At 40.6% G+C, this 16062-nt stretch overlaps 1 non-coding gene across 1 annotated transcript; it reads right to left on the bottom strand.

Moving 5' to 3' along the window:
* Positions 1-15698: 15698 nt before the first annotated feature.
* LOC120097258 (small nucleolar RNA SNORA17) lies at positions 15699-15827 on the bottom strand. Its single transcript, XR_015639204.1, has one exon. It is a non-coding gene; the product is annotated as a small nucleolar RNA SNORA17 (small nucleolar RNA).
* Between the last annotated feature and the right edge of the window lie 235 nt (positions 15828-16062).

The raw sequence follows: 16062 nt of genomic DNA, 5'->3' as shown, positions 1-16062 counted from the left end.
TTTAAATAGTTTATCTGTTCCTGATTAAACTTTTGTACCTGGTATCTGTCTAGGAAATTGTCCATTTTCTGCAGATTTTCAAGTTTTGTTGAATATAGGCTTTTATAGGAGGTTCTGATGATTTTTTGAATTTCCTCTGATTCTGTAGTTATGTCTCCCTTTTCATTTCTGATTTTGTTAATTTGTACACTCTCTCTGTGTCCTCTTGTTAGTCTGGCTATGTGTTTATCCATCTTGTTAATTTCCTAAAGAAAAATTGTTTGGTTCTGTTGATTCTTTCTATGGTCCTTTTTGTTTCAACTTGGTTGATTTTAGCTCTGAGTTTGATTATTTCCTGCCTTCTATTCCTCCTGGGTGTATTTGCTTCTTTTTGTTCTAGAGCTTTTAGGTGTGCTGTCAAGCTGCTGACATATGCTCTCTCCTATTTCTTTCTGCAGGCACTTAGAGCTATGAGTTTTCCTCTTAGCACAGCTTTCATTGTGTCCCATAAGTCTGGGTATGTTGTAGCTTCATTTTCATTAAATTCTAAGAAATCTTTCATTTATTTCTTTATTTCTTCCTTGACCAGGCTATCTTTGAGTAGAGCATTGTTCAACTTCCATGTATATGTGGGCGTTCTTCCCTTATTGTTGTTGAAGACCAGCCTTAGGCCGTGGTGGTCTGATTGCACGCATGGGATTATTTCTATCTTTCTGTACATGTTGAGGCCGATTTTTTGACCAATTATATAGTCAATATTGGAGAAAGTACCATGAGGAGCTGAGAAGAATGTATATCCTTTTGCTTTAGGATAGAATGTTCTATAAATATCTGTTAAATCCATTTGGTTCATGACTTCTCTTAGTCTGTCTACATCTCTGTTTAATTTCTGTTTACATGATCTGTCCATTGATGAGAGTGGGGTGTTGAAATCTCCTACTATTATTGTGTGAGTTTCAATGGTTGTTATGAGCTTTAGTAAGGTTTCCTTTTCGTATGTAGATGCCCTTGTATTTGGGGCATAGATATTTAGGATTGAGAATTCATCTTGTTGGATTTTTCCTTTGATGAATATGAAGTATCCTTCCTTATCTTTTTTGATGACTTTTAGTTGAAAATTGATTTTTTTTGATATTAGAATATCTACTCCTGCTTGCCTCTTCTGACCATTTGCTTGGAAAGTGTTTACCAGCCTTTCACTGTGAGGTAGTGGCTGTCTTTGTCTCTGAGGTGTGTTTCCTGTAGGCAGCAGAAATCAGGGTCCTCATTGCGTATCCAGTTTGTTAATCTATGTCTTTTTATTGGGGAGTTGAGGCCATTGATGTTGAGAGATATTAAGGAGTAGTGATTATTGCTTCCTGTTATATTCATATTTGGAAGTGAGGTTATGTTTGTGAGCTTTTCTTCTCTTTGTTTTGTTGCCTAGATGATTAGTTTCTTGTTTTTCCTTGGGTGTAGCTTGCCTCCTTATGTTGGGCTTTACCATTTATTATCTTTTGTAAGCCTGGATTTGTAGAAAGATATTGTATAAATTTGGTTTTGTCATGGAATATTTTAGTTTCTCCATCTAAGTTAATTGAGGGTTTTGCAGGATACAGTAACCTGGGCTGGCATTTGTGTTCTCTTAGGGTCTGTATGACATCTGTCCAGGATCCTCTGGCTTTCATAGTGTCTGGCGAAAAGTCTGGTGTCATTCTGATAGGTCTGCCTTTATATGTTACTTGACCTTTTTCCCTTACTGCTTTTAATATTCTTTCTTTATTTTGTGCATTTGGTGTTTTGACTATTATGTGTCGGGAGGTGTTTCTTTTCTGGTCCAATCTATTTAGAGTTCTGTAGGCTTCTTGTATACCTATGGGTATCTCTTTTTTTAGGTTAGGCAAGTTTTCTTCTATGATTTTGTTGAAGATATTTACTGTTCCTTTGAGCTGGGAGTCTTCACTCTCTTCTATACCTATTATCCTTAGGTTGATCTCGTTGTGTCCTGGATTTCCTGTATGTTTTGGACCAGTAGTTTTTTCCATTTTCCATTATCTTTGACAGTTGTCTCAATGATTTCTATGGACTCTTCTGCTCCTGAGATTCTCTCTTCTATCTCTTTTATTGTGTTGGTGATGCTTGTATCTAAGGCTCCTCATGTCTTCCTTTGGTTTTCTATATCCAGGATTGTTTCCCTTTGTTCTTTCTTCATTGCTTCTATTTCCATTTTTAATTCCTTCAATTGTTTGACTGTGTTTTCCTGGACTTCTTTCAGGGATTTTGTGATTCCTCTCTATAGGCTTCTACTTGTTTATTTATGTTTTCCTGGAATTCTCTCAGGGATTTTTGTGACTCCTTTCTGTAGGCTTCTACTTGTTTATTTATGTTTTCCTGTGTTTCTCTTAGGGAGTTCTTCATGTCTTTCTTGAAGTCCTCCAGCATCATGATCAAATATGATTTTGAAACTAGATCTTGCTTTTCTGGTGTGTTTGGATATTCCGTGTTTGTTTGGTGGGAGAATTGGGCTCCGATGATGCCGTGTAGTGTTGGTTTCTGTTGCTTGGGTTCCTGCGCTTGCCTCTCGCCATCATCTAGTGTTACTTTGTTCTGCTATTTCTGATAATGGCTAGACTGTCCTATAAGCCTGTGTGTCAGGAGTGCTGTAGACCTGTTTTCCTGTTTACTTTCAGCCAGTTATGGGAACAGAGCGTTCTGCTTTCGGGTGTGTAGTTTTTCCTATCTATAGGTCTTCAGCTGTTCCTGTGGGCCTGTGTCTTGAGTTCACCAGGCAGGTCGCTTGGGGCAGGAAGGTTTGTCTTACCTGTGGTCCCGAGGCTCAAGTTTGCTCTTGGGGTGTTGTTATGAGCTCTCCGCGAGGGCAGCAACCAGGAAGATCTGTGCTGCCCTTTCCGGGAGCTTCTGTGCACCAGGGTTCCAGATGGCGTTTGGTGTTTTCCTCTGGAGTCAGAGATGTGGGCCGAGTGTAGTCTCTTCTGGTTTCCCAGGCGTGTCTGCCTCTCTGAAGGTTTAGCTCTCCCTCCCACAGGATTTGGGTGCAGAGAACTGTTTATCCAGTTGCTCCCTTCAGGTTCTGGCGGTGTCTCAGACATGGCGGACTTGCTGTTCCTGTGCACTTATCCAAGGGAACCCAGAGGCCGTATACAGTTTCCGCTTGGGCCAGGGATGTGGACAGGGGTGGGCAGTGTTGGCAGTCTCTTCAGCTCTGCGGTCTCAGGAGTGCCCACTTGTCCAGGCAGTGAGCTCTCTCTCCCAGTGTGTTTGGGAGCAGTGAGCTGGACTGCCTCCTAGTCTTAAAGGGACAGTGTGTGTTTTCCACTTGAGAATCTGAAAATAATTTCTTTTTAAAAAGTGAATTTTGCCAGACATTGAAGCACCAATAGGTTGTAAAAATTTTTTTAATCCTGTCCCAGGGTTTCTATTGTGCCTTTCACCATTCAGCACCGAGGTAAAGCACACACACAGTCTTTATATTTACAATAAGCTTTAAGAGCACAGGAGCTGGGCAGATACCTTCCCTCTATGCTAATAGAATCTATTTTTCTACTGATAACCCCAAGTTATTACTCTATTTAATCCGGGCTTCACTTAACTCTAATTGACTAGCCCTCGGGGCCAGCTTTACTAACTCTTAACCCATGGCAGATTCTCCTTCCTTTTCTTGCACCTTCTTCTGCTCCTGGTTCTCTTCTGACTCCAAACAGGGAAACCTAAACACGACCTATGTCTCTTCTGGCCAGCTACTGGGCATTGGCATCTTGATTTACCACTCAGAAATAACTCAGGGCGCAGGGTCACAGGTCTATATCCAGCTTCAGGTCTTGGGGGCCCTATCATTGCAATAGACAGCAAGACCAAACCTCAACATATGGATCTCAAGCTTTGCCAGCTATTGCTTGGCTTTACCCCCATCTCTGCTCCATCCCCCCTCCCCGAATTTCTTGTAGACAATTTTATTTTGAGTTGAAAATTTTGTGGGTGGGTTGCGTTCCTATAGCTTCACTGCGGTTCCTGCTTGCCTACCTAAGGTGTTCTCTTCAGGTTCCATATCCGCAGTGCTGTGTGTCACAGCTAAGCCACCTACTCGGGTGCCTCCCTTATCCCAGGTCTCTATCACATCCTGAAGATGCCCTCCCTACCTCACCACCCCTGCTGGATGAAGATTTGAATTTATTCTCTTAGCCAGATAGCCATCTCTCCTGTCCCTCCCCACAACTGATCCTGACCATTGCAATTTCCCTCCCCATCTACTCTCTCACCCAGTGCCCTCCCTCCATCTGCCTCTTATGGCAAATTTATTTTCATTTTTAAGTGAGATTCAAACTTCCTCACTGTGCCTTCCTTTTTATTTTGCTTCTTTGGGTCTGTGGAGTGTAGCATGGGTAGCCTGTATTTTATGGCTAATATTTACTTATAAGTGAGTACATACCATGCTTGTCTTTTGGGGATTTGCTTGCCACACTTGGTATGATATTCTCAAATTCCATCCATTTGCCTACAAAATTCACGATGTCTTTGTTTTTAATATCTGAATAGTATTTCATTGTGCAGATGTTCTACATTTTTTTGTTTATTCTTCAGGTCACCATGAACTGAAGCTGGACTTCAACAAAAAGAGAAACACCAGAAAGCCTACACACTCATCAAAAGTGAATAATTCTACTCAATGATCTCTGGGTCAGGAAGAAATAAAGTAATTAAAGTCTTTCTAGAATTCAATCGAAATTAAGGCAAACATCCCCAAATTTATGGGACACAATAAAAGCAGTTCTAAAAGGAAACTTCATCGCACTAAGTCCCTTCATGAAGAAATTAGAATGTTCTCATACAAGTGATTTATATTGAAAGCTCTATAAATAAATGAGGCAAACACACCAAACAGGAGTAGAAAGGAAGAAATAATCAAAATCGGGGCAGAAATCAATGAGTTGGAAACAATGAAAACAATACAAAGAACCAAGGAAACCAAAAGCTGGTTCTTTGAGAAAATCAATAAGATACAAAACTCTTAGCCAAGTGAACCAAAAGACAGACGGTATCCAAATAAGCAAAATCAGAAATGAAAAGGAAGACAGAAAACAGAAACTGAGAAAATTGAAAGAATTATTAGGTCTTATTTCAAAAGCCCGTACTCCACAAAATTAGAAAATGTTAACAAAATGATGATTTACTAGACAGATGTCATGTACCAAAGTTAAATCAATCAAGGAAATTATTTAAACAGCCCTATAACACCCAAAGAAATAGAAATAGTAATCAAATGTCTCCCAACCAAGAAAAGCCCAGGGCCAGATGGTTTTAGTGCAGAATTCTAGCAGACATTCAAAGAAGAGCTACTTCCAATACTCTTCAAACTATTCCCCAAAATAGAAACAGAAGGAACACTGTGAGACTCATGCCATGAAGCCATAGTCACCCGGATACCTAAACCACACAAAGACTCAACAAAAAAGTGAACCTCAGACCAATATGTTTTATAAACATTGATGTGAAAATACCCATTAAATTTTAATATTATACATCCTAAATCTATTCATTTACCTGCAAATTTTAACTTCATTTTATCTTTAGAGTTGAGTAATATTCACTCATACACACACACACACACACACACACACTCACACGCACTCCTGTGAGTGTGTGTATCTAGTTTTCACTATCCATTAATATGTTGATGGAAAACTAGGTGGATTCCAATTATTTGGTGTAGTGATTCATTAATAAATAAGGGGGTACAAATACCTCTGAGATAGTGTACAATTTCTAGGAATAAAACAGCTGGGTCCTATGGTATTTCAGTTTTTGATTTTTGACCAATCTCCAAATTGATTTTCTTTTTTCCTTCCTTCTTTCCTCTTGAAATTTACTATTTCATTCATTTGCCAATATCTGGAATGGCAGTTTTATTTCTTTGGTGTTTAATTTCTGAAATTCTTTGTAAGTTTTGGATGACAGTCTGTGATGGCTAATCTTGGTTGTCATTTTGACTGTAGTTGGAAGTAACCAAGCCCAAACAGCTTGGCAAACCAGTCTTGATTAGGTTATTTGACATGGACAATGGACCCTAAATTTGGGTCAGGCCTTCTAGGGACAGCTCACATAAAAGGACACGGAGAAAGGAAGGTTTGGTTTGCCTGCTGTCCCTTCTTTTCTGGCTCCATCTACCTTGTTGCTAAGGTCTCCTTCCTTGGTTGGAGAACCCACTTCTTCAGGTCCCCATCACAGATGAGAGCAGCAGATCTCTAGGAATCGTCAGGAGCTCCGGCACCAGACTGGGACAACTGAGACATCTTGGACAGAAAGACTGGCTCCTTGGCTTCCTATCAGGAGTCAGCCATGATTGTTTCTTTTGCTACACAGCATCTTTAATTCAATTAGTCCCGCCTGTTGATACTTATGTTAATTCTTTTGCTTTCGGTGTTTTGTTTAAAAATACTTGCCTTTCTCAATAGTTTGAAAGGTTTTCCCTTTGTTTCCTTCTAAAAGTTTGTATTTCCTGTCTTTGAAATATTAATATACATATTTATTTTTAATCCTTATATTGAGAATTGGTCACATTAAACAATTCCTTTAATAGAAAAAATTAAAACAGTATGAACCAACATATAATTAACACCACATATAATAACTCTCCAAGTTAGAAGAGCCCTACTTTTTAGATTCAAATTTGTATTTTATTGTTTTTTTTAATGAACGGATACAATAATTATTCACTGTATTCAATATCTCAAGCTAAATATAGATGGTTAATAGTCAACATTTTTCATCCTGTGACTTAATTAAAGCAAATGGATTACAAAACACTGAAAATCAGAAATGAAAATAAAATGCATAATGTAGGTGATTTATGGAAATCATCATCACTTTAATTACTGCCTAGTTAAAAATATTAAATTAAAATAAAAAGCAAAACAAATTAAACTGAAAGAAGGGATCATCTATGAAAACACTGAGTTATTTTATAGACACCCCTTCTAGACTGGGATAATTTTCAATCTGCTCAGTCATCACTGCCTGTCTGCAACTGGTCATTCTCAGAAAGCAAAATTTTCATCCACTAAAATAAAGACTATGACTAGGCTGAAGAACCAAATCAGAACTAAGAGCTCTTACTTCGTTTATGAAGGACACAATTTGACTTCCGAACATCTCTAAGAAAACTCCTAACCACCTGTCAGTCATGCTCCAGGGGTTTTATTACTCTCTTCTGGCTTCTGTGTGCACCTGCATTCATTCATGGGCGTGCATCTGCACATAGACACAGAGGTATACACATACATACATAGTTCATAATTTTTTTCTATTTTCTGTTCTTTTATTGAATATTTTCTTTATATGTCAAATGCTATTCCCTTTCCTAGTTTCCCCTCCAAGATACTCCCCATCCCATCTCCCCACCCCCTGCCTCCATGAGAATGCTCCCCCATTTACCCACCCTCTCCCTCCTGCCTCCCCACCCTGGAATTCCCATACACTGGGACGTCAGGCCCTCATAGGACCAAAGGCCTCTCCTCCAAGTGATGCCCTACAAGACTATCCTCTACTACATATGCAGCTGGAGCAATGGGTCTCTCCATGTGTACTCTTTGGTTGGTGGTTTATTCCCCTGGAGCTCTGGGGGGTGTGGTTGGTTGATATTGTTGTTCTTCCTATGGGGTTGCAAAGACCTTCAGCAACCTCGTTTTTTTTATTCCTCCATTGGGAACCCCATTCTCAGTCCAATGGTTGACTGTGGGCATTGTCTCTGTATTTGTCAAGTTCTGGCAGAGCCTCTCAGGAGACAGCTATATCAGGATCCTGTCAGCACGCACTTCTTAACATCCCTAATAGTGACAGGGTTTGGTGACTGCATGTAGGATGAATGCCCGTGTGTGGCAGTCTCTGGATGGCCTTTCCTTCAGTCTCTGCTCCACACTTTGCCTTTATATTTCCTCCTGTATTTTGTTTCCCCTTCTACGAAGGCCTGTAGCATCCACACTTTTGTTTTTCTTCTTCTTGAGTTTCATGTGGTCTGTAATTGTTTCTGGGCAAGAGCTTTTTTTTTTTTCTTATTAACTTGAGTATTTCTTATTTACATTTGATTGTTATTCTGTTTCCCGTTTCCGGGCCAACAACCGCCTAACCCCTCCCTCTCCCCTTCTATATGGGTGTTCCCCATCCCATACTCGTCCCATTACACCACCCTCCCCTCAAGAATCACAGTCAATGGGGGTTCAGTCTTACCAGGACCAAAGGCTTCTCCTTCCACTGGTGCCCTTACTAGGCTATTCATTGCTACCTGTGATGTTGGAGCCCAGGATCAGTCCATGTATAGTCTTTGGGTAGTGGCTTAGTCCCTGGAAGCTCTGGTTGGTTGGCATTGTTGTTCATATGGGGTCTCGAGCCCCTTCAAGCTCTCAATGGGTGTACCTTCTGCCTCTGTTTTAATCTTTGCCTCCCTATTCCCTGCCAGGGTATTCTTGTTCCCCTTTTAAAGAAGGAGTGAAACATTCGCATTTTGATCGTCCGTCTTGAGTTTCATGTGTTCTATGCATCTAGGGCAATTCAAGCATTTGGGCTAATATCCACTTATCAATGAGTGCATACCATGTGTGTTCTTCAGTGATTGGGTTACATCATTCAGAATGATATTTTCCAGTTCTATCCATTTGCCTATGAATTTCATAAAGTCATTGTTTTTGATAGCTGAGTAATATTCCATTGTGTAGCACCACATTTTCTGTATCTATTCCTCTGTTGAAGGGCATCTGGCTTCTCTCCAGCTTCTGCTGCTATTATAAATAAGGCTGCTATGAACATAGTGGAGCATGTGTCTTTGTTATATGTTTGGGCATCTTTTGAGTATATGCCCAAGAGAGGTATAGCTGGGTCCTGATGTAGTTCAATGTCCAAGTTTCTGAGGAACCTCCAGACTGATTTACAGAGTGGTTGTACCAGTCTGCAATCCCACCAATGATAGAGTAGTGTTCCTCTTTCTCCACATCCTCGCCAGCGTTTGCTGTCACCCGAGTTTTTGATCTTAGCCACTTTCACTGGTGTGAGGTGAAATCTCAGGGTTGTTTTGATTTGCATTTCCCTTATGACTAAAGATGTTGAACATTTCTTTAGGTGTTTCTCAGCCATTTGGCATTCCTCAGCTCTGAATTCTTTGTTTCGCTGTTAACCCCATTTTTTAATAGGGTTATTTGTCTCCCTGCGGTCTAACTTCTTGAGTTCTTTGTATGTTTTTGAATATAAGGCCTCTATCTGTTGTAGGATTGGTAAAGATCTGTTGGTTGCCGTTTTGTCCTAACCACAGTGTCCTTTGCCTTACAGAAGCTTTGCAGTTTTATGAGATCCCATTTGAAGATTCTTGATCTTAGAGCATAAGCCATTGGTGTTTTGTTCAGGAAATTTTCTCCAGTGCCCATGTGTTCGAAATTCTTCCCCATTTTTACTTCTATTAATTTGAGTGTATCTGGTTTGATGTGGAGGTCCTTGATCCACTTGGACTTAAGCTTTGTACAGGGTGATAATCATGTATCAATCTGCATTCTTCTACATGTGAACTCCAGTTGAATCAGCACCATTTGCTGAAAATGCTATCTTTCTACCATTGGATGGTTTTGGCTCCTTTGTCAAAAATCAAGTGCCCATAGGTGTGTGGGTTCATTTCTAGGTCTTCAATTCTATTCCACTGGTCTATCTGTCTGTCTCTGTACCAATACCATGCAGTTTTTATCACGATTGCTCTGTAATACTGCTTGAGTTCAGGGATAGTGATTCCACCTAAAGTCCTTTTATTGTTGAGAATAGTTTTAGATATCCTGGGTTTTTCGTTATTCCAGATGAACTTGCAAATTGTTCTGTCTAACTCTTTGAAGAATTGGATTGGTATTTTGATGGGGATTGCATTGAATCTGTAGATTGCTTTTGGTAGAATGGTCATTTTTACTATATTAATCATGCCAATCCATGAGCATGGGAGGTCTTTCCAGCTTATGAAATCTTCTTCAATTTCTTTCTTCAGAGTCTTGAAGTTCTTATTGTACAGATGTTTTACTTGCTTGGTTAGAGTCACACTGAGGTACTTTATATTATTTGGGACTATTATGAAGGGTGTCGTTTCCCTAATTTCTTTCTCGGCTTGTTTCTCTTTTGTGTAGAGGAAGGCTACTGATTTATTTGAGTTAATTTTATACCCAGCCACTTTGCTGAAGTTGTTTATCAGCTTTAGTAGTTCTCTGGTGGAACTTTTGGGATCACTTAAATATACTATCATATCATCTGCAAATAGTGATATTTTGACTTCTTCTTTTCCAATCTGTATCCTCTTGCTCTCCTTTTGTTGTCTGATTGCTCTGGCTAGAACTTCATGAACTATATTGAAAAAGTAGGGAGAGAGTGGGCAGCCTTGTCTAGTCCCTGATTTTAGTGGGATTGCTTCAAGTTTCTCTCCATTTAGTTTAATGATAGTGACTGTTTTGCTATATGGCTATTACTATGTTTAGGTATGGGCCTTGAATTCCTATTCTTCCCAGGACTTTTATCATGAAGGGGTGTTGAATTTTGTCAAATGCTTTCTCAGCATCTAATGACATGATCATGTGGTTTTGTTCTTCCCGTTTGTTTATATAATGGAGCACGTCGATGGTTTTCCATATATTAAACCATCCCTGCATGCCTGGGATGAAGCTTCCTTGATCATGGTGAATAATTGCTTTGATGTGCTCTTGGATTCAGTTGGCCAGAATTTTATTGAGTATTTTTGTGTCGATATTCATAAGGGAAATTGGACTGAAGTTCTCTTTCTTTGTTCGGTCTTTGTGTGGTTTAGGAATAAGAGCAATTGTGGCTTCATAGAAGGAATTCGGTAGTGCTTTATCTGTTTTAATTTTGTGGAATAGTTTGAATAGTATTGGTAAGAGGTCTTCTATGAAGGTCTGATAGAATTCTGCATTAAACCCGTCTGGACCTGGGCTCTTTTTGGTTGGGAGACCTTTAATGACTGCTTCAATTTCCTTAGGAGTTATGGGGTTATTTAACTGGTTTATCTGTTCCTGATTTAACTTTGGTACCTGGTATCTATCTGGGAAATTGTCCATTTCCTGCAGATTTTCAAGTTTTGTTCAATATAGGCTTTTGTAGTATGATCTGCTGATTTTTTGAATTTCCTCTGATTCTGTAGTTATGTCTCCCTTTTCATTTCTTATGTTGTTAATTTGCACACACTCTCTGTGTCCTCTCGTTAGTCTGGCTAAGGGTTTATCTATCTTGTTGATTTTCTCAAAGAACCAACTTTTGGTTCAGTTGCTTCTTTCTATGGTCCTTTTTGTTTCTACTTGGTTGATTTCAGCTCTGAGTTTGATTATTTCCTGCCTTCTACTCCTCCTGGGTGTATTTGCTTCTTTTTGTTCTAGAGCTTTTAGGTGTGCTGTCAAGCTGCTGACATATGCTCTCTCCTGTTTCTTTCTGTAGGCACTCAGTCTATGAGTTTTCCTCTTAGCACAGCTTTCATTGTGTCCCGCAAGTTTGGGTAAGTTGTACCTTCATTTTCATTAAATTCTAAGAAGTCTTTCATTTCTTTCTTTATTTCTTCCTTGACCAGGCTATCATTGAGTAGAGCATTGTTCAACTTCCATGTATATGTGGGCGTTCTTCCCTTATTGTTGTTGAAGACCAGCCTTAGGCTGTGGTGGTCTGATAGGGCACATGGGATCATTTCTATCTTTCTGTATCTGTTAAGGCCTGTTTTTTGACCAATTATATGGTCAATTTCGCAGATAGTTCTGTGATGTGCTGAGACAAATGTATATCATATTGCTTTAGGCTAGAATGTTCTATAAATATCTGTTAAGTCCATTTGGTTCATGACTTCTCTTAGTCTGTGTACGTCTCTGTTTCATTTCTGTTTCCATGACCTGTCCATTGATAAGAGTGGGGTGTTGAAATCTCCTAATATTATTGTGTGAGGTTCAGTGTGTGCTTTTAGCTTGAGTAAGGTTTCTTTTTCGTATGTAGGTGCCCTTGTATTTGGAGCATAGATATTTAGGATTGAGAATTCATCTTGGTGGATTTTTCCTTTGATGAATATGAAGTGTCCTTCCTTATCTTTTTTTATGCCTTTTTTTATGGCTCGTGGGTGGTTGCTGTTGAGCTCTCGGTGAGTGCGGCAACCAGGAGGGACTGCACTGCCTTTTCCGGGAGCCCCTGTGTACCAGGGGTCTCAGATGGCATTAGGTGTTTTCCTCTGGAGTCAGAAATGTGGGCAGAGTGTAGTCTCTTCTGGCTTCTCAGGCTTGTCTGCCCCTCTGAAGGTTTAGCTCTCCCTCCCACGGGATTTGGCTGCAGAGAACTGTTGATCCACACCCTTCAGGTCAGGGCAGTGTCTGGAGAGTGGGGGACATCAAAAATCCATTTCTTAAGAAACATTCATATCATCTGTAGTCACTTAAGGACACGTGGATTTGGGTCATCCTTTTCTGCCTTCATTTGGTTCTTATTTCTCTTCTTTCTCCCCTTACCAAAACTCTGTTCCTGCCCCACTTTCTCACTTTCCAATTGTAGGCCCTGTCCCATTCTTTGCCAGCCCTCACCTGCATAAAGACAACAATCCATAAACAAGGAAGCTGGAATGGTGGTCCAGACCAGGGAGTCTAGGCTCTGTTATTTGATGCCAGGTTCTGTGGGACCATATTGGTCTAGTTGCTTTGGAATTGTCTGGAATGCAGATTCTGAGGGAGCATTTGGGAACTCTGAGTTGCTGGAGTATCTTGCAATTGATTTGAAACCAGTTGGGACTATAGACTAGGAACAGAAAGCACAGTTAAGGAATTTAGGGGAAATAATAAAAACCTCTTTATTGGTTCTTTGTGAACTTCATGTCATGCACTGGACTGTTAGGTGTCATTTAGGAGAAACTAAGGCTGGCAGGTGGCCTTCCTGAAGGTGGCCCACCATTTTAGCAGATTTCTTAAAGATCAACATATAGATGAACTTTCATGAATTAATGTTGTTTAGAGGAATTAATGGTTTTATAAAACTCCTGATTTGATTCAACAATTTTAAGAAGAAAAATTTTTGTTTAATTTTATTTTTTACTTATTCACTTTACACCTTACTCACTGCCCTCTCCTGGTCACCCTCTCATAGTATCCTCCTCAGTGCTTCATCATCTTCTTCTCTGAGCAGATGGGGGTCCCAGAGAATTGTGTCTGGCACTTCAAGTCTCTGCTAGGTTAGGGGCTTAAGAAGCAAGCTTTAAGAGTTGGTCTTAGTTTTTTTTTGTGAGAAAGATGTAATAAAGTAGAATCAAGACTAAAATGTGCCCACTCCTCATAATAGTAAGTAAAGGCTCCATAATAAGAAATACAATGAGCTTTCATAATTACACTAAAAAGAGAAATAAGCTTGGGACAAATTTGTGTTCCAGGAAAACATTTAGGTCCAAGGATATAGCTACAGATGTGCACTGTAACTCAAGGCCATGTAAAAACTGTTGCTTTGAACTTATATGGAGTATATTAAAATGAAACACTGCTTTGAACTTAATATCAACATCTTTCTGTAACTCCCAATTTATGTAACATTTTATCTTTGAGGAAATCCTCTAAATAACTTTTTGTCTAAGATTGTATAAAAAGTCCAAGGAAAAGAAATAAAGTTGTTGGTTAAGTACTTTGGCTTGGGTAGCTCTGCCTTATCCATCCATCCATCCATCCATCCATCCATCCATCCATCCATCCATCCATCCATTTATCCAAATGTATATGTCTGTCTATATATACATGTGTAGTTAATCATGCATATATAAGCACACATGGATATTTGTGGAGCAAATGAGACAGGTGGTTGGGCCCAACAAAAATGTGAATGTGTTAATGTGTAAGTGAGAATGTAAATGAAAATATATGTATGAATTCATATTTGTCTGTCCTCTTCATATTGAATATAAAACACATCTTAATTCTTTTCCTTTTCGTTTTCTCTGGTTCACAGAGTTTACCAGCCATTCCAGTGAAGGGCTTCTGTCTGCCTGGCCCTACATGGGAACAATACTGATAAATCCTTTATCTAACCACCCACTCTTAGCAACAAGTGTCAGTAAATCCAGCTTCTGGCTGCAGAGTAACTTAAAGTCAAGATAGTTATATTATTATAGAAAGCAATTCAACTGTTGCCCCCAGCTTCAGAGAGGACCCTGCCTGGGGCTGGCCTCAGGCAATGCACCTTCCCCTCCCCTTAATTCCCACCTTCCACCTTTGCAACCTCTGCTGCTCAACAGAGAAAAATATCTCATTGTTGACTCAGTAGTGTGCTGCAGTATGTCCTACAGTGTACCCTTTTGTACACCTCTTTATTTGCAAGTTCATTACAATGACTCATTGGTCTGGTATGAAGCCTCTGGTTTCTGCTACTCTATTAATACTGGAATCTTACTGGGACTTCTCTCAGATATTCTGTTCCTGCCCTGTATCATGAAGATCCTATAGTTTTGGATTTGTTGGACAGCCTCTTCATGTACTCAGGCAGTTCATTGATGTTGGGACAGGTCAATTCAAAGTCCTGAATCTGGGCCTGAGAGGCATCCAACATGGTCAGCATACTGGCTCTCAGCTTTCATGCCCTTCAGACCAGCTCACTTGCAAACCCTGCAATCAGGGGCAGCTTTACCCTTCTGCCCAGTTGAGGGAAAGGGTCTGCTCAGGGTGCTGCCAATGAGGGATATGGCCAGCTCTTTGGTCTGCCACAAATGAGAGGGTTAAGGGAGAGGAAAATGTGTCTCTCCCTCACCAGCACCACTGTCCAGAAGCCAAAAGGCAGAGCCAGCTCATCTGTACTCAAGTCCTGTGCTTGGCTCTCCTGCAATCATATATCCAGGCCTAGCTCTCCTGTGCTGCTCAGGTGAAGTACAGGGCTTGCTTTCCAGAGTGCTGTAGCAGGTTAGGGGATAGGGAGGGCTACCTCTCCTACTCTAATGACCCCAGAGCTGGTTCTTGCACCTGCCACAAGTGGTGAGGGGTGAGGGGGAAGAAAGGTATCCTTCATTCATTCATGTCACCACAGAAAAATGAGTGATAGAGCCAGATCTTCCACACTTGCATCCTCAGGGCCAGGTCCCTCACAACTCCTGTAATTGTGTTCAGCTCAGCTCTCCTGACTACTGCAGCAGGAGGGTGAGGTCTGCTCTCCTGCTCTCATGCCTCTAGGGCCAGTTCTCCTATCATGCCCAGGTGAGGGGTAGGACCATCTCTGCACAGTCTTCACACAACGAAATATCCCTGGGTAGCAGCCCAGACCAAGGATATCCACCTGGCCTTTGATGGTAACAGAACCCTGCTACTGCAGGGCCATGGACCCAGATGTGCCCCCCCAGTGGCAGCACAGGTTCTGTGCTCATCAGGTGGCATCACCAGGTATCTACAACAGGCTGTTTCTCTCTACCTTGAGCCTTCAGTTCTGCTTTTCTTCATTGTGCTCACATCTTTCTGTTTCTCTTTTCTTTCATTTCTCCACTACTTACTTGTTTTTCTTAGTAGTGCCCATGGTCTCTGAGTGTCTGGGGTTATCCAGGAGTAGTCTCAGGAGTGCTGTACCCTGCCCATGCATTATGGTGCCACACATGGGTCATCTGCCCCCTTCTAGGCCTGCATGTTGCCAGACTGGTGTTCATCTCAGGCCAACTCTCGGTTTGGAGACTTGGTCCTGTACTGGAGGTAGTCTTAGGCTTCCTTTCTGTAGGGAATGTTACATTCATCATTTAGATATTCATAGGTCAGAACACTGAGTGTGGACATAGCCCCTGTCCACTCTGCCACCTACTGATGTACATGTGAAAGAGCAGCCACATCTACAATGGCTCTAAGGGCAGCAAGCAGGAAACTTTTTAAAAAATCTTTGGTGTACATATGAAATTTCCACACCCATGGTCCTGGTAGTTAAGGCGAGAAGACCAAGAAAAGGGAGAGAGATCCCATGCTCAGAAATAGGTGGAGAAATTTTAGGCTGTTGATTGACAGAAGTCAATTTGGAGTTCATTTGATCTGTGTGAGGTAGATTAAGTCCATTTATGAGAATTCTTAGATTTATAAAAAGGGATAAAATTGT

Source organism: Rattus norvegicus, chromosome 15, assembly GCF_021556685.1.
Source record: "Rattus norvegicus strain SHRSP/BbbUtx chromosome 15, alternate assembly SHRSP_T2T, whole genome shotgun sequence".
NCBI classification, from domain to species: Eukaryota; Metazoa; Chordata; class Mammalia; order Rodentia; family Muridae; genus Rattus; species Rattus norvegicus.
The sequence above is the reverse complement of the archived record's forward strand: the minus strand, read 5'-3'. Positions and strand labels throughout refer to the sequence as shown.